General features: G+C 42.6%; 1 long non-coding RNA gene across 1 annotated transcript in view; it reads right to left on the bottom strand.

The window, feature by feature from the left end:
• Nucleotides 1-14,096: 14,096 nt before the first annotated feature.
• LOC138763030 (uncharacterized) overlaps nucleotides 14,097-19,948 on the bottom strand; it is a 35,695-nt gene continuing 29,843 nt past the window's right edge. The window contains exon 5 of the long non-coding RNA XR_011357288.1: nucleotides 14,097-15,278. This is a non-coding gene — a long non-coding RNA (uncharacterized lncRNA). The remainder of the gene's footprint in view (nucleotides 15,279-19,948) is intronic.

Below are 19,948 nucleotides of genomic sequence, written 5' to 3'. Positions count from 1 at the left end.
AGAATGGAAAGCTTAGAATTTGGTTGGATCCAAGAGATATAAACAAAGCAATAAAGAGAGAACAATTTAAGCTTCCAACGCGTGAAGAAATCATGTCACAGTAAGTTAGATGCATCATCAGGATTTTGGCAGTTAGAATTGGATGAAGCAAGTTTAAGACTGTACATGTTCAATAGTTCATTTGGCAGAAACAGATTCCTAAGGTGACCATTCGGAATTGTCTCAGCTCCTGAAGTGTATCACAAAACTATCCATATAGTCTATGAGCACCTGGACAGAGTTGATACCTCAATGGATGACATCATAGTATGGGGAACCACGAGAATGGGGCATGATGAGAGACTAAGGAAAGAGCTGGAAGCAACGAGGAAAGTAAACCTGAAGCTGAATAGAGAGAAATGCCAGCTCGGGGTGACGGAACTAACATTTGTAGGAGATATTATTGGCAGTGAGGGCATCAGACCAGATCCCAGAAAGCTGTCCACCATTGGGAACATCAGATGCAACACATAGTGAGCTCGGTGCAGTTCTTCTGCAAAAATATGATGACTGGCAACCCATTGCGTATGCATCACGCTCAATGACAGACGTGGAGAAATTGAAAAGGAACTGTTCAGCATCACATACACGTGTGAAAGATTTCATCAGTTTGTGTCAGAAAAAACAATCAGTGTAGGGACTGACCTAAAGCCCTTGATTGCATTGTTTCAAAAGCCATTAAATGAACACCTTGGATGGATGACCCAACATGAAGCAGGACTGCTCACCTGATGTTTCAGAGTACTGGAACTGTCAATGGTTGAAGACATCATCTACAAAATCCTAATCCCAAAGACTCTGAGAAAAGAGATGCTAAATAAGATCAATGGAGGACATCTTGGATTGTGTAAGAAAAGAGCACGAGAAGTGATGTACTGGCCAAGAATCAACAATGATATAACAAATGAAGTGTCAAACTGTACAATATGCCAGAAATATTCAGAAAGCAATCCTGCAGAACCACTAAAACCATCCCCAGCACCATACAGACCTTACCCAGAAGGTAGGCGCTGACCTATTCGAATGTCACGGGAAGGACTATCTTGTAGTCACAGACTATTACTCCTTGCATCCAGAGGTGTGTAAACTGAACACCACCACTGTAATAATAGGTATGAAAGCCATATTCTCCAGACATGGTGTGCAAACGAGGTCTTCACAGACCATGGACCCCAGTTTTGCAATTTAAAGTTCCAAAAATTTGCCAAAGAACGGGTCTTTGTACACACCACTTCAAGTCCTCATTTTCCACAGTCCAATGGTCTATTGGAAAAAATCAGTCAAACAGTGAAAAGACTGATGAACAAGGCAAAGACCGTGGAACAGATTTCTACCAGAACATGCTAGTATACCGCACAATGCCGCTCAAGTGTGGTATGTCACCAGCACAAATCCTTATGGGACATAGGCTAAGATCAAACCTACCTATTCAATGGAACCTCCTAAAAACAAAAGAGGGGGAGAAAATGAGGAAGTTCAAAGAACAACAGAAAGAAAAGCAAAAGTATTACTTTGACAGAGGAACAAAAAACCTACCGGAATTCTACACTGGTGACCAAGTAAGGCTAAAAGACAAAGCAAACTTATGGATTCAGAAAGGAACTGTCCTCAGTGAAGTCCAACCAAGAATCTACACCATTCGGACAGATGAAGATGCTGTTCTGCGAAGAAATTGTCAAGATCTTCAAATGGGACCATCCACAGTAGGTGGAAAGATGGATACTGTTGAACAACCTGAATGCTCATCTGAGAAGACATCGTTTGAGGCAACAACTCAGATTAAAGAACAATCAATCAGGAGATCGTCAAGACACATGAATCCTCCTAAGGGACTCGTTGAGCAAATTTAAAGATTCCTGTTCTAGAATGAAGTAGTGCTATCTTATTCGCTCAAGTTTTAGTGTATGTAAATGTGAACACACAAAACAAGTTTTAAACATGTTGATAAAGAAAATTAAGTTCTTGGTGTTAAAGTTAAAATGGCAGAGTTATACAAAGGAAACATGTTAGTTAAAAGTAAGCTACTTTGGTTTTAAGAAAGGGAGATGTAATGATAGTGATCGTGGTTGCACTGCCTTACTGTTTGATTAGACTTGGCTGCAACCAGGGGCTGACACAGAGCAGGAGACACACAGTATGCTGGAGTTGTAATGGAGACTTGCAGCCTTGTGGCCTCATGGTGCTATTCATATCAACTTTAAAGTAAAGAACATTTTCCTTCATCCATGCGTTGTCTTAAGAACTCACACATATGAATACAAGATGAAACAGTGCTCTGTGATCAGTAAGGGATTGCATAAGGAGGTATGTGGGTGAAAAGAAACAATTTTGAAATCACTGTTTTAATCATACCTCATTGACTCATTATGTGTACAGTTTCATAACTCCAAAGGAAATGGGCCAATGACAATTTTACTCAAGCAAAATATTTCAGTAACAATTGGGTCAAGAGCAGTGATTCTCAATCTTCCCTTCCCACTCACATCCCACCTTAAGCAATCCCTTACTGATCACAGAGCACCGATGGCATAGGAATTACTTAAAGTGGTGTGTGAGTGGAAAGGAAAAATTTGGGAATCCCTGCTCTCGACCTTTCTTATTCATAAACATGTCTAAATATCTTTTAAATGTTGTCATTGCACCAGCCCCTACCACATTCTCTGGCAGCTCATTCCACGTATCGACCTCCCTCTGTGTAGAAAAACTTGCCCCTCATGTTTTGCTGAGAGATAGTTAGCGCAACACCGTTCCAGCACCAGCAATTGGAACCGGGGTTCGAGTCCTGTGCTGTCTGTAAGGAGTTTGTATGTTCTCCCTGTGTCTGCGTGGGTTTTCTCTGGGGGCACCGGTTTCCTCCCACCCTTCCAAAAAAGGTTACAGGGGTTGTAGGTCAATCAGGTGTAATTGGGCGACACGGGATCGTGGGCAGAAATGGCCTGTTATTGTGCAATACGTCTAAAAAAAATTAAATAACTTATACTCTTCCCTCTTTCCTTAATCCAGCCACAGAGCTCATTGCATTCTCCAGCTTCCCATTGTGTTTGTTCTGACACATGCTGATGGGAGGAAATGGAGATGATTCCACTTGGTTCAGGCATTAAGGCTTCGCTCACTCCAGAACCGGCAGTATCAGATGATTCAATACATGGACTCCCTGATGCACGTCACAATGGCCTCTTTCTGGTACCTGCTTGAGCCACCAGGGGAGTCCTAAGCAAACTTCACAGGCAAGTGCCTGGATGATGGGACTAAACACATGATATAACTCAGGTCAATGCCTTAAACTCCATCTCTGGCATTCATTCCAGCCATTAATTACAGAAGTGGAATGGAAATTGCGAATGTTACCATATGCTTAGTTTAATGAATGGAATAGATTTCAATACAATGTAGTCCTGAATCATGACCAAATAACATTGGAAAATGAAGATTTTTTTCCTGAACACTTTTGGATGTATTTTATGGATTTTGGGATGCTGATCATGAAAAATCACCATAACATTTTCCTTTCAGGTACTTCTTTAAGATATAACCTATTTTTGAGATTTCCTGTCATATTTTTAACATGTTTCAAACATACGAAACCATGAATGTCATAGAAAATTCATTTTCCACATTCGCACCTGGACTTCTTCCCTGCTGATCTTGGTGCAGTCAGTATTAAACATGGTGATTTGCCAGGCCATTGCGACCATGGAAAAGGGGTAGCAGGGCATACTGGCTGACTATTATTTGACACTGACACGAAAGGCCTCAAGTGCTGAGTTCAAATGAAAACCAGCGGCAAAATTTTTTTAAAGTTAGTTGAAGCAAAGCATGTGATTAAATATGCTAAATTCAATGAAAGTTCATGTTTCTCCAACTTCCTACGTGATGCAGCAAACCTGAAATTATGTTCAGCTTAAAGTTGTCCATCATAATCCCCAATTTTTATTCAGGAAACCTTTTTTTAAAAAACTTGTTGTCCAGTGTAATCAATGGAATATAGCATTATGTGCAAGATAAGACCATCGACCATAACGAAAAGAATAGAGTCTGATAGCATCTCAGAATACTTAGGCCACTTCCGAAATCCCTGTTATTCATGGCAGTAAAAATGCATGCTCTTCCACAGTGAAACCAGGGTCTGCCCCTTTCAGGAAGTTCATAAGTTGTAGATCATAGAAATATACAGTACAGAACGAGCCCTTCAGCCCACAATGTTGTGCCAACTCAATAACCAGCTCTAACAACTGCCTAGAATGGCCTACTGCATAATCCTCCATTTTTCTCAGCTCCATGTTCCTACCTAAAATATCTTTTAAGATGCTTAAGTGCCTCCACCACTGTTACCGGCAGCGCATTCCATGCACCCAGCACTCTGTGTGAAAAACGTACTTCTTACATTCTCCCCCCCCCCCCCCCGTACTTACTCACCTTAAATCTATGACCCCTCAAGTTAGCTACTTCAGACCTGGGAGAAACCCTATGGCCATCCATATGATCAATTCCTCTCATCATCTTATACACTTACCATAATCCCTATAGAATGCTTCACAGAGAGAGAGGGCGAGAGAGAGAGATGAAAACACAGACAAACACACACACACACACACACACACACACACACACACACACACACACACACACACACACACACACACACACACACACACACACACACACACACAAAACAGGAGGATACCTGGCATTGTCCAGGAAATACAACACTCATTTGTTGATTACATGATTGAAACAAGTTACAAAAAAAACTTCATAGAAATTCTGCATATATTTTTTTCTCTGTTTCCTGCTGCCTGCTCCTTGTTTGTCTGGAGGCCTGAGCACTGAGGCAGGCGTATCACTGGTGTTCTGTTTCCTGCTGCCTGCTCCTTGCATGTCTGGAAACATCAACAGTGAGGCGATGTTCCTCTTGCTTTCTCCTTTGTCTAACTCTACGGGCTTGTGAAGAGCTTCTGCCAATGTTGTTTCACTTTTTTAGGCCCATATTGAACTGGTTTTGGTTTCTGAATGTACATTGATGCACAGCGCTGTAACTCATTGAGATGTCTCTGGTGCAAGTTCAATCTTCTAAAAAATTTTAAACTTCATATGACCTTAAAAGTTACATTCAATGAAATTCAATGTGGAAATTCAGCATTAATGTTACCCCTACTGAACCTCCTTGGACATTTCTAGAGTGCTCCATATTGATTTGCATGGAGAACTGACAAACTGACATACATGAACAAATATATATTAATTACAGTATATATATATTTTTTTAAAAATATATATATATACACACACGCATATACTTATATATATAGAGAGAGATACACACACACACAAATATATACACATGCATGTACACACACACACATATATATACGTACATAAATACATATCTATATATGTACACACACATATACTTATATATAGAGAGAGATACACACACACAAATATATACACATGCATGTACATATATATACATACATACATAAATACATATCTATATATGTCTGTGTGTGTATCTTTACACACACACACACATATATATACACATGCATATACTTATATATAGAGAGATACACACACACAAATATATACACATGCATGTACATATATATATATATACATACATACATAAATACATATATATATATATACATGCATATACTTATAGAGAGAGATACACACACAAATATATACACATACATGTACATATATATATACATACATAAATACATATCTATAAATATATGTACACACATATACTTATATATAGAGAGAGATACACACACAAATATATACACATGTATGTACATATATATATACATACATACATAAATACATATCTATATATGTCTGTGTGTATCTCTATACACACACACACATATATATATATACACACATGCATATACTTATATATAGAGAGAGATATACACACACACAAATATATTATGTAATTTCACCTCCAAAAAATGTCAGAAAATTATGATATCCAAAACAATCAGAAATCCTCAGTTACCTGAAATTTTTTCAGAGCTGACTGACATCACAGGTTGTTTTCTGGTGAGAATTAAACATTATTTTAATGCTTACAAAGCATTCCCTGTTGTTTGAACATTGATAGAAGTGATTTGCTGTTGCTACTGTGTTGTTTTTAAAAAATGACCAGTTCTCCGAAAAACAGTTTATCCAAAATGGGCCCGGTCCCGACCATTTTGGATAATCGGAGTTGTAATGTACACACATACATACATAATGAGATGATATATGATTTTATATTTATTGTGTTATGATTAGGAACATTGCACAGAACTACAAAATCTAGAGGCCCTCAAATATAGTGCGTCAGTTCTGCACTGCATTTCTCATTCAAAGTTAGCAAGATAATGAAAATTAAAAACACAGCAGATGCTGGAAATCTGAAGTAAAATTAAACAGAAAGTGCTTGAAGCACTCAGCAGGTCAGTCTCCATCTTTGGAAAGAGAAATAGTTAATGGGAGGTCAAATGCCCTTCATCAGACTTGGCTTGTTTCAAGGAGCAGAGAGTAGGAATAGGGAGAAGATGGATAGAACAAAAAGAATATTTGTAATTGGATGAATCCAATGGTGATAAGCTATTGGTGATTGACTACTGGGGGCAGTTAGAGAGAGAGAGAAAAAGAGCATGGGGATATGCAAAAGCAGCAAAATATAACGTTGCAGGAAATGCTCAAAAGATCACATCATGCTAATGAAGAGATAAACTGAGTTAATAATTGCATGATCTACAGTAGAACATTATTTGATGTCACCATGAGATCTAGGATGATGTCAAGTCTGTAGTGATAGAGGGCTACCACCAGGAGGAGTCAGAGAGGGTAACATCTTGATGGATGCCTCCACATGAGGTCTGGCATGTATATGTTCTGTCCTTCGTGCTGTTTGCTTAGTTAATAAATCTAGTTGTTTTAAAGAGAACCCAAGTTTATTTATTGTAATAGAAGAAACATATAAACCTAGTCAAGAGGGCGTATTCACATTAACTGTGACTATGCACAGAACAGCGTAGAAAAAAATTCTTGATCAAGAGTGTCGAGGTCTGGTCTATGGACTCGAGAAATTGCATAGCTATGTGTATGGTCTAACAACATGCATGGCAGAGACAGACCACAAGCCATTAATAGCCATAATCAGGAAAAATCTCAGTGAGATGTCGGCGAGAATCTAAAGACTGATGATGAAGCTACAATGTTTGACTTTGAATTGATGTACACACCATGGAAACTTATTGTGTTAGCTGATGCATTATCCAGGGCAATGACACAGAGTGAAGCACACAATGAGAGTTCCACAGAGACAGACATGAATCTCCACATGAACCTGATCACTGAATCTCTTCCCATATCTGACATGAAATCCAAGCACATCGCAGCTGAAACAGAAAAGGACACAGTTCTACAGAAGGTCGTCAAGAATCTGACTGAAGAATGCCCTAGAGCAGTGGCTCTCAACCTTTTTCTTTCCACTCACGTGCCACTTTAAGTATTCCCTATACCATATGTGCTCTGTGATTAGTAAGGGGTTATTTAAGGTGGGATGTAGGTGGAAAGAAAAAGTTTGAAAACCACAGTTTTAATCATACCTCATTGACTTGTTAAGTGCACAGTTTCATAACTCCCACCTTAAGCAATCCCTGACTAATCACAGAGCACTGATGGCACAGGGATTACTTAAAGTGGGATGTGAGTGGAAAGAAAAAGTTTGAGAACCACTGCTATAAAAGAAAAAGAACTGTATACTTAAACATTTGTGCTGCTAATGTTCATGTTATGTTTGTGTTGAACTTTAAATTGAAAGAATACTGTATTAATGTCATGTTTGTGTTACGGAGTCCAGAGGACCCCCAAAACCAGCAGCAATAGATATGCACCACAAGACAGGGTTACTTAAACAAAAGTAGTTTTTAATTATAATTGAACAAGAAAACAGAATTAAACTTTTATTACTTAACCTACTTACTTACCGACCTAACTACTTAATCCCCCCTCTAATACTAAGAGCAGGTGCGTGTAATGTATATTTAAGATTTTAAAAGTTCTTTGGATCACAGTCCAATCTCATTGGTTGCAGGCAATTCTTGTACTGTGCACAGAAATTAGCATTAACAAAGTTCACCAGTCTTTAGTGCTTAATAGACAAATGGTTACCACTCAGGAGGGTTCCTGCTGGTTTTCAGAGAGAGATTCCTTTTCCAGGACATCCGTAACTGATTCCTTCTCAATCAGTCTTGCTGATTAAACTTGCCCCCTTCAGGGTTCTCCAGACGATCCTGTTTCTTTCAGGTCACCTTTCACACCGCCAGTCTTGTCCTTTGACCAGGCAGCCTTCCAAAGTTTGCCAGCTTGTCCTTCTGGAATGGATTTCTGTCTCTCTCCTCCCTGTTTCACACCCTCCCTCTCTGAGAGCAAAACTGTTCTCCTCTGCCTGCAAAGATCACATGCTCTCCCAGGCAAGCTGCTGTCAATACTTTGTTGCCTCCTGCAAAAAGCATTCTGCAAAAGTCCTGCAAATATTCAGTGTTTTAAAATGTGTGTGTGCAAGCTGCTCTAACAATTCCTCCCAAACCACCTCTAAATACTCTTTCGCATTTGATTAAACATCTCAAGGAAAGGGGATGTAGTGACAGAGTGCTACCACCAGAAGTCTGAGGTGGAGTATGTAGCATCTAGGAATGCTATTGCATCTTGGGTATATTCAAGCTGGATGCTTCCACATGAGGTCTGGCATGTGTATGTTCTGTCCTTCGTGCTGTTTGCTTAGTTAATATATAGATGTTTTAAAAAGAACCTAAGTTTCTTTATTTAATAGAAGAAACATCACAAAGTTGTTTATTGTCAATTAATTGTACAAGTACAACCCAACAAAACAGTGTTCTCCAGTCCTAAAGGCAAAATAAGCAGGCAGTTTTTTTAAAATATATTTTCAAAGACTCATGTAAATGCAAACAAGCAATGCAAAACATTTTCTTGCCTCGCAATATAATTTACAGAGCCCAGTATTTTTCCCTCCCCCTCCCCTTATTCCCTTTTGCCCTTTCCCTCAACTTATCCAAACACACAGTTACACTTGTAAAACAGCCTTGCACCATGACCTTCCTCAAAGTTCAGGAACCTTGGGTGTTAAATAAACTGCAACGGGTAAAGGATAAACAATTTTAAAAAACTAAAAATTAAAACTCACGTTGTCTGTACCACAACCCCAATTCACTCTCCCCTTTATTTTCCTAGTGGGGCAGCTTGTTTCTTATCTCATTACTCAAGGGGGGGAGGGGGTGGATATAGATCATATCTGCGCATCTATGTGGTTCTGGTACTCCTGCCACACTTCAATAAAGGTGTCATACTTCTTCCTCAAGTTGGGTGTTTGCATGTTTTGCACTGAGGACCATGGAACACTGTTTCGTCAGGTCATAATTGTACAATTAGATGACAAGAAACTTGACTTGATACAACCAGACATAACTCACATGCAGACATTATACATATGCAAGATAAGTATTTCATCCATACAAACAAATAAAGAAATATTGTTTCATGAATATGATAGTCTTGGATGGTAAGTGTGAACAGTTCCTTTGGTCGTTCAGCATTCTGAGAAGAAGCTGTTCCTCAGTATGGAGAGGCTGGCTCTGTTAGTTCTGTATCTCTTCACTGACGGGAGTAGCTGAATGATGCTGTGTGCAGCGTGGAAGGGGTCCTCAATGATCTTGTGCACCCTCTTCAGACAATGATCCCAGTAGATCATGTCGACGGGAGGGGGAGGGAGGCTCCAGTGATCCTCTATGCCATCCTGTGGATTGGCCTCCGAACTGTTTCTCAGCACCAGCCGGTCATTATGCTCTTGATAGAGCTCCTATAGAAGGTTGACATAATGGTGGCCGGTAGCCTTGCCCGCTTCAGTCTTCTCAGTAAGTGCAGTCACGGTTGTGCCTTCCTGATGTGAGGAGATGTTGAGTGACCATGATAGGTCACTAGTTAAGTGAACCCCAAGGAACTTGGTGCTCTCCACTCTCTCACTGTGTAGTGGTCGTTCCTGGTCTTCCTGAAGTCCATGATCATCTCATTCATCTTGTCTACATCGAGTTACTTTCAGACTGTTCCTCTCGCATCATTTCATGGAATTTTCCACCTCTTCTCTGTAGTGCGACTCATCGTCGTTGCTGACGAGGCCGACGACTGTCATGTCACCTACAAACTGGATGACTCTGTTGGAGCTGGATCGGACAATGCAGTCGTGGATCAGTAGCGTTGTCAGGAGTAGGCTGAGCACACGGCCCTGAAGTGCAACAGCGCTCAGCGTGATGGTGCTCAACATTCTGCTACCAACCCGGACAGACTATGGTCTTTCCATTAGGAAGTCCAGGATCCAGTTACAGAGAGGGGTGTTGAGTCCCAGTGTGGATAGCTTCTCACCAGCCTCTGGGGAAAGTGCCAAACTGAATTCAATAAATAGCAGCCTGGCTTATGAGACATTGATCTGCAGGTGGGTCAGAACAGAGTGAAGCAACAAGGCTATTGCATCATCTGTGGAACATTTTCTTACATAGGCAAATTGAAATGGGTCTAATGTCACTGGGAGTTGTGCTTTGATGTGTCCATCACCAGATGCTCGAAGCATTTCATAATGGTGGAGATCAGTGCCACAAGGCGGTAGTCATTGAAGCCTGTTATTGTCGCCATCTTGGGTACCAGGATGATGGTGGCCTTCTTTAACCCTATGGGAACGATGGTCTGTTGCAGTGAGATCTTAAAGATCTCCATGAAGACCTCCATCAATTGTTCTGAGCAGTCCTTCAATACCAAACCAGGTATGTTGTCTGGTCCAACCGCCTTGTGTGGGTTCACCTTAGATAGAGTTCTCCTCACTTTGGCCATGGTCATATGGAGGACACAGAGCTTTTTTTGGCCTCATCCAGTTCTTATCACCAAACCGTGCACAGAAGATGTCCAGTCAGTCTGGAAGGGAGGTGTCAATTGTCCTTAGGTTGCAAGGTTGACTTGTGATCTGTTATACTGTATCTGTATAGACTGTATCTGTCATACTGCATCTGTACAAACTGGATCGGAACTCGGATTCTGGAAAAGGGAGAGGGAGCGGTGTGTGTGTTTTTTCGTTAATACTGGGTGGTGCCCGGACATTGGAGTTACATTGACCTCCTGCTCTACTGCCTTAGAGCAAATCTCGACTAAGTGCAGCACCTTCTATCTACCCCGAGAGTTCTCATCAGTGATTCTCACCAGAGTTTACATCCCTCTCGATGCTGGTTGATGACACTTGAGGAGCTTCATGATGTGGTCAGTAAACAAGAGACAGCCCAGCCTGGTGCATTACAAATTTTAGTCGGTGATTTTAACCAAGCCTGTGTCAAGACAACCCTACCTAACTACCACCAGTATGTAATCTGTTGTACCAGAGATCCCAACACACTTGATCACTACTACAGCAAGATAAGGAAAGCCCACTATTCTTTCCCGAGATTTTGACAAGTCTGATGAGCTGGCTGTGCTCCTGCCTTCGTACAGATTGAGCCTACCTAACACTGTTTACATGGTGCAGGAGGCTGAAGAATGTTTACAGGACTTCGTGTCAACAGAATGGCTGGTGTTCAAGGATTCTGCTGAGAATCTGAATGAGTAATTGAGGCTGTCACACACTTTATCAAAACAGCTGTGGATGAGTGTGTTCCCACCAAATCATTCAGGGTTTTCTTCAACCAGAAGCCCTGGATGAACAGTGAAATCTGGAACCTGCTGAGAGCCAGATCACATGCATTTAAGCCCAGAGATTCAGATCAGTACAGCAGGAGCAGGTATGACCTGCGAGAAACTATCTCTCAGGTGAAGAGGAGATTCTAGATGAAAATGGAAACAACAAGTGACACCCGACAGCTGTGGCAGGGCCTAAATGTCATAATTTGTCACAAAACTAAATCCAGTAAAGTAGCAGATGGCAAAGCTTCTCTCCCAGAGGAACTCAATGCCTTCTATGCCTGATTTGATGACAGTATTAGTGAAGAACCACCCCCCTGCACCCCCACATCCCCTGATGATCCCACCCTATCTGTAACTGAGGATGGCGTGTGTGCTGCCTTCAGGAGAGTGAATCTGAGGAAAGCATCTGGCCCAGATGGAGAACCTGGTTGAGTAATAGGAATGTATGCTGACCATCTTACGGATATCTTCAATATCTCACTCCAGCAGGGCACGGTACTCACCTGTAACAAACAGGTGTCAATCATACCAGTGCCCAAGAAGAGTGTAGTAACCTGCCTTCATGACTATTGACCAGTAGCACTTATATCAACAGTGAGGAAGTGTTTAGAAAGGCTGGTGATGAAGCAGATCAGCTCCTGTCTGAGTAACGACATGGATCTATTCAAGTTCGCCTATCGTAGGAACAGGTCTACAGTGGATACCATCTCACTGGCTCTACAAAAAGCCCTGAAACATTTAAACAGCAAAGATACATACATCAGGATGGTCTTTATTGACTACAGTTCAGCATTTAACAGCATCATCCCCTCAAAACTGAACAGCAAACTCCAAGACCTGGGAGTTAATAACTCCACTGTGTAATTGGATCTTGGATTTCCTCACCTTCCGACCCTAGTAAGTGAGGATTGCTCCTTCACAATCTCCAGCAGTACCGGAGCCCCCTGTTCTATTCACTTTACACCTCCGACTGTAGCTCAGTACGACAAAAGCACCATCTACAAATTTGCCAACGATACCATGGTAGTGGGTTGTATAAAGGAAGGGGATGAGTCAGTATACATGATGGAGATTGAAAACTTGGCTGAATGATGCACCAACAACAACTTCACACTCAATGTCACCAAAACTAAAGAGATGATTGTTGATTTCAGGAAGGGAATGCCATAGGGATACAATCCAGTGATCATTGGGGGATCAGAAATGGAGAGGGTGAGCAAATTTAGGTTCTTGGGAGTCATCATCTTGGAAGATCTTTCCTGGACCCAACACATCAGTGGCATCATGAAGAAAGCACCTCAGCGCCGCTACTTCCTCAGGAGTTTGCAGAGGTTTGGTTTGACACCAGAAACATTGGCAAATTTCTACAGAGGTGTGGTGGAAATTGTGCTGACCGGCTGCATCACAGTCTGGGGACAACAATACTCCTGAGCGTAAAGCCCTCCAAAAGGTAGTGGACACAGACCTGGAGATCACAGGCAAAACCCTCCTCACTATTTAGTACATCTACAGGGAACGTTGCTATTGGGGAGCAGCAATCATCAAAGACCCTCACCACCCAGCACACGCTCTGTTCTCGCTGCTATCATCAAAAACGAGGTCTAGGTGCCACTAGACTTGCACCACCAGGTTCAGGAACAGCTGCTACCCCTTCACCATTGACTCCTGAACAACAAACTCAATCAGGGACTCATTTAAGGACTCATACTTGTACACTTTATTGATTTTCTTCGTTCTCTCTGTATTGCACAGTTTGTTTACATTCGTTATCTGTCACAGTTCTTTATTTACTCATTTACACTGTTTACAGCTTATTTTTTGCACTACCAATTAGTGGTAATTCTGCCTCGCCCACAGGAAAAAAAAGAATCTCAGGGTTGTATGTGATGTCATGTATGTTCTCTAACAATAAATCTCAAATCTGAATAGTCTGGATCCTTTCCCACATGCACTTCGTGTCGCACAGCAGTCTGGGGATCTTCTGTGCGTACCCCCACATTGCCTTCCAGATTGCCATCCTATCTCTTGTCCTGAAGGCAGCATCATGAGCTCTGAGAGGGGCCAGGACCTCTGCATCCAACCATGGTTTCTGTTAGCCCTGGTTGTGAAGCATTTGATCTCGGTGGCATCCTCAATGCACTTGCTGATGTAGCCAGTCACTGAGCACGTGTGCTCCTCTATGCTTACATGAACATTGTAGGTGGCTGCTTCCCTGACACATCTCCAGTCCATGGTTCAAAGCAGTCTTGCAGCCCTGCTACAATCTTCTCTCCACCACCCCCCCCCCCCCCCCACCATCACCCTCTCTGGCCACATCCTGATCTCTCTGTGAACTGACCCAGTTTGCTTTGTTAGCAGGATGGATATGTCATCTGAATAACCAAGGTGGGAGTGATGTGCAGCCTTGTATGCACCAGTTATATTGGTGTACACCCAACCCAGAGTGTTCTCTCCCCTTGTGGCGAAGTGCACATGCTGTCGAAACCGTGGTAAGACCATTTTTAGGTTGGCTTGATTGAAGTTGCGAGCAACAAGCATGGGACACATGGGCTTCACAGATGGCACCGTAAAGCTCCTTCACGGCTTCACCTTCATTAGCCAAAGGCACAAAGTCGACTGTGGCAATCAGCGTGACTGAAATTTCCCTGGGCAGGTGAAAGGGTTTGCATTTCACCAGGAGGTACTCTATCTCTGCTCAGCAGAAGGTCTTCACAGCAGAGACAGAAGTGTGCACCAGTTCTCACTGATGTAAATGCATAGTCCCCCTCGAGTCTTGCCAGAAGCTGCAGCATCTGTCTGCCCTGAAGAAGACTAAGCCATCCAGCTAGATCTCTGAGTCCGGAGTGGTGTCCTGGAGGCACGTTTCTGTAATTACCAGAGCACAGCAGCCCTGCAGTTCCCTCTGGTTCAGATGCAGCCTCAGGTAATCCATTTTTTTCTCCAACCATCTTACATTTGAGAGTAAGATTGCCAGGAGCACAGGTCTGAATGAGTTAACTCTCACTAACAGCCCATTTTCCATGCTTCTGCCTTCTCCTGCAGCGCTTCTAATGGCCTCCCACGAATCTCCCGTGATCAGCTCCGTGGTTTGCAGCAGTCTGTGTTCCCTGCTTCAGTAAGTTTAAACCGCACAGAGTCTTACCGATCCAATGATTTGAAAGTCCACTTCATGTTTTGTATTTTGATGAGTGCTTCCCAATCACAACATAGTGGGTTGAGGATTTCACCATTGTGGGAAGCCGAAGTGGCCGCTGTCACCTCGTGCACCACCATCTAGGCTTATTCACCAGATGCCCAGTATCTGGGGCACTGTCGGACCAAACCACAGTCAGGTTTCAAGAAAAGAGGCTGCAATTTCGGCTGCATGGGGGACAGCCAAATGCATTCCAGTGAGGGTGAATTTGATGGAGAGTCGTTCTGAGCTGCCTCTTAGGTATCTAGAAATGAATTTCTGCTTTGTTCACACCTTTCTGCTTATTATTTGGAACAACACAGCTCTGGAAAGAAGGATAAAAAGAAATTAAATTTCCACAATGACAACTTGACAGGGGTTCGACCTTCATAATGAAACTGTCATCTAAGCAAACGTGCAGTGTCAGTGAAAGAATTCTTAATGTAATAGGTGGAGAACCACACTGGGAGTATTGTGTTCAGTTCTGGTTGCCTCATTATAGGAAGGACCTGGAAGCTATGGAGAGGGTGCAGAGGAGATTTCCCATAGTATTGCCTGGATTGGAAAGCAAGCCTTATGAGGCAAGGTTAGCAGAGCTGGGACTTTTCTCTTAGGAACGTAAAAGGATGAGCAGTGGTATAGCTGGACAGGGGGGGTGCAGGGGGAGCCTGTTACCCCTCCCCCTGATCTGCCACTGTCAGCAACCCCCCCAGCCCCTGCCACCACCCACACCCCCCCCCCCCCACCCCCCGACAGGCCCTGCTGCAGTCTGAAGCTGCAGTGGCCCACCATTCAACCACTGCTCACCATCTGGTATTTGTTGTGGCACCTTTTTTATGTGCTCGTTGCCCCTCTAATGTCAGAAACTGGCTACACCCCTGACGATGAGAGGAGACTTAATAGAGGTCTACGAGATTATGAGAGGCATAAACAGGGTGGACAGCCAACACCTGTTTCCCAGGGCAGGATCGGGAAATACCAGAAGACATATGTACAAAGTGAAGGGAGGGAATTTAGGGGAGACATCAGGGGTAAGTATTTTTACACAGATAGTTTTGGGTGCCAGGGATGGTGGTGGAGGCTGGAACATTAGGGGCACTTAAGAGAGACAAGCACATGGATGGAGGAAAGGTGGAGGGTTACAGGGCAGGGAGGGTTTAGTACATTTTAAGGAAATGGGTCAGTACAACATCAAGGGCCGAAGGGCCTGTACTATGCTGTAATATTCTATGTAGAACTCAATATCTGTCAAACATTCGTTTCCAATGGTTCATTCTGCATTATACTTCTGCATATCAATTGAATTTGAGCTTTCATAGCACAGGTTACTCAAAGCTATTTGAGATCACAATGTTGCATGCGGGATATTATTGGATAAGGAATCTTCAACAAAACAGTCATCTGTTTTGACAGGAGAAGATGAAAATAAACTAGTTTACAAAGGCTCTCAATTATTCATTGCCAAAAATATGACACACGGCATTGTAAACATACCAAAATTATCAAAAGGCAACGTTGTTCCTGTTCTCAGGTATTCATATTCAATACCTGTCCACAACAAACATATTAGCCAACTGAGGTTAGACCCCAAATTAGGATTTGGTGATCAAGCAAAATCATATACAATGGGGGAGGAGTGGCATCTTGGCCTTCATAAATCAAAATATTTAGTACAGGAGTTGGGACATTGGTGAGGCTATATTTGGAGTATTTTGTGCAGTTTTGGTCACCTAACTACAGGAAAGATATCAATAAGATAGATAGAGTGCAGAGAAGATTTACTAGGATGTTGCCCGGACTTCAGGAACTGAGTTACAGGGAAAGGTTAAAAAGAGTTTTAGCTTTATTCCCTGGAGTGAAGAAGAATGAGGGGAGATTTGATAGAGGCGTACAAAATTATGAGGGGGATAGATAGAGTAAATGTAGACAGGCTTTTTTTCCACTGAGAGAAAGTGAGATACAAACCAGAGGACATGGGTTAAGGGCGAAAGAGGAAAAGTTTAGGGGGAACGTCTTCACACAGAGAATGGTGGGAACCAGCTACCAGCTGGAGTGGTGAATGTGGGCTCAATTTTAACATTTAAGAAAAATTTGGACAGGTGCAGGGATGGGAGAGGCATGGAGGGCTATGGACTGGGTGATGGTCAGTAGAACTGGGCAAAATAAAATGGTACGGCTCATTGTGGAAGGGCTGAAGGGGCCTGTTTCTGGGTTGTAATGTTCTATGGTTCTAACTAAACTTCACTAGTAATTAAGGACCTAGCCCTTTTCTTTTACAAGGTTATTTTGATTAGAGGGTGGGGGTAGATTCAGTTTAGTTTTTGTTTGTTTTTATTTTTAATTTTTTAAAATTAATTTTATAAATATGGGTTTAACATGGCAATCTTAGATTAATTCATAACTCATTTCACGTGGATTAAGGAAATGTTCAATGTAGTTCCATCCTTTTTGTGGACTTATCTATGTGGGATGGCTTGCTATGCGTTTTCCTTAAAATTTTGTATTTAGGTTTATATGTTAAACTCAAAAATATTTTACAAAGATAAAGGACCTCAGAGCACTGGGTAAGGGACCAAGAACAGATGAGAGTGATGAAGGCATTGATAAGTCAGAAGCCTGTGAACAATAGCCCAAATTCTTGCTTCTGATGCCCCTAGTGCCTCAGTTCTGATGCCCCTAGTGCCTCAGTTTCTGATGCCCCTAGTGCCTCAGTTTCTGATGCCCCCATTACCTCAGCTTCTGATGCCCCTAGTATTTCAGTTTCTGGTGGCCCTAGTTCATCAGCTTCTGATGTCCCTAGTGCCTCAGCTTCTGATGCTCCAAGTTCCTCAGCTTCTGATGCTCCTAGTTCCTCAGCTTCTGATGCCCCTATTTCCTCAACTTCTGATGCCCCTAGTGCCCCAGTTTCTGATGCTCCTAGTTCCTCAGCTTCTGATGCCCCTAATTCCTCAGCTTCTGATGCTCCTAGTTCCTCAACTTCTGATGCTCCTAGTGTCTCAGCTTCTGATGCTCCTAGTTCCTCAGCTTCTGATGCCCCTAGTGCCTCAGCTTCCAATGCTAGTGTGTCAGCTTCTGATGCCCCTAGTTCCTCAGCTTCTGATGCCCCTAGTTCCTCAGCTTCTGATGCCCCTAGTATCTCACCTCTGATGCCCCTAGTATCTCACCTTCTGATGCCCCTAGTTCCTCAGCTTCTGATGCCCCTAGTGCCTCAGTTTCAAATGCACCTAGTGTGTCAGCTTCTGATGCCCCTAGTTCCTCAGCTTCTGATGCCCCTAGTATCTCACCTCTGATGCCCCTAGTATCTCACCTTCTGATGCCCCTAGTTCCACAGCTTTTGATGCCCCTACTATCTCAACTTCTGATGCCCCTCATTCCTCAGTTTCTGATGCCCCTAGTGCCTCATCTTCTGATGCCCTAGTACCTCAGCTTCTGATGCCCCTAGTACCTCAGCTTCTGATGCCCCTAGAATCACAGTGGAAGGTTGCCAGGTGCAGTCTGTGCAGCGTTATCTTGCACTGCAAATTCTCCCAGACTCTTCCCTCTGCTGGTCAGAGTCCTTTTGCATTACATTTATCTCATTATTTGTGCCCTTATCACCCCATGAATTTCTTCATTTTCCTTTCCTAGTTATTTTACCTCATGTTCCTTCCACATCCCTCTCTTCACCTCCTCCTCAATCAAAACTCCTCCCCAGTCAAAAACTCAACCTTGTTCAACCTCAAGTAAATTTTCCATCTCTAGGCTTGCAGAACATAAGAACATTAGAAATAGGAGCAGAAGTCGATCATCCGGCCCGTTGAGCCTGCTCTGCCATTCAATAAGATCATGGCAGGTCTGATCATTGATTCAACTCCACCCACCTGTCTTTTCCCCACATCCCTTAATTCCTTTCTTATGTAAAAATCAATCTAACTGAACCTTAAATATGTTTAATGAAGTAGCCTCACCTGCTTCCCTATGCAGAGAATTCCCCAGATTCACTACTCTCATTGAAAAACAGTTTTTCCTCATCTACTCCTCTGAATCTTCAGGCTATGTCCCCTTGTTCTGGTTTCATCTACCCTGATGTCCTCCTCACTGCCTCGGGTAACACACTGGGAGGCTTCATCCACAATATTGGCTGGTGCACCTTAATCCCAAGCTAATGTTTCAGATACCAGGAAGGATGTTTACTGGGAAAAAACACACAAATACTGGAAAAACTCAACAGGTCAAACAGTGCCTTTACGTAGCAAAGGTAAAGATACATGTGGTGCGCTGCAGTAGCAGCAAGCAAGCACAAAACTCAAAAGGTTTTATTCCAGTCAAAGTCATGCCTTGGTGGCTCCCATGTGACTGGCTCTGGAGGGGCCAGATCAGGTCTATATTCGGGTCGGCTGATTGACAGCCAGCCAGGTGGAGTCAGCCCCTTAGGTGATCTTCCTGCAGGTACAGATATTGCCCCCTGCAGTAGGCTGGTGGTCATATCACCACAATACATCACCAATGTTTCAGGCTTGAGCCCCTCACCAAGGTGTGGGGAAACCTCAAGCCTGAAATGTTGGTGATGTATCTTTATCTTTGCTACATATAGGCACTGTTTGACCTGCTGAGTTTCTCCAGCATTTATGTGTGCTTTTTTCACTTAACCACGTTGTCAACAGAATCCTGTCTTTTACCCCATATTTACTAGGAATATCAGGATACCCAACCAACCTACATTGTGCTCCTGTGATTCTTTCTGGCAGCTAATCTTCCTATCTCCATTCAAGAAGTAACTGATACAATTGTGCCCTGTTGAAAGTTCAATGACATTGGATATAATGGGAAGAAGAATCTCAATGTCTTACTCTTTTATTCTATTAAAATCATATCTGATCTACTTTACAATCTATTTTCCCACCTCAGCTCCCTGTCCTTCAATACTCCAACCTCAAAAATGAACTTCAAGGAAACCAAGAGTTTGCAGATCATTCCAACTTTCGGACAGCACCACAGCATTCAGCAAGAAATGTC

Source organism: Narcine bancroftii, chromosome 5, assembly GCF_036971445.1.
Source record: "Narcine bancroftii isolate sNarBan1 chromosome 5, sNarBan1.hap1, whole genome shotgun sequence".
In the NCBI taxonomy this organism is placed as follows: Eukaryota; Metazoa; Chordata; class Chondrichthyes; order Torpediniformes; family Narcinidae; genus Narcine; species Narcine bancroftii.
Note: the sequence above shows the minus strand (reverse complement) of the source record. Positions and strands in the feature narration are given on the sequence as shown.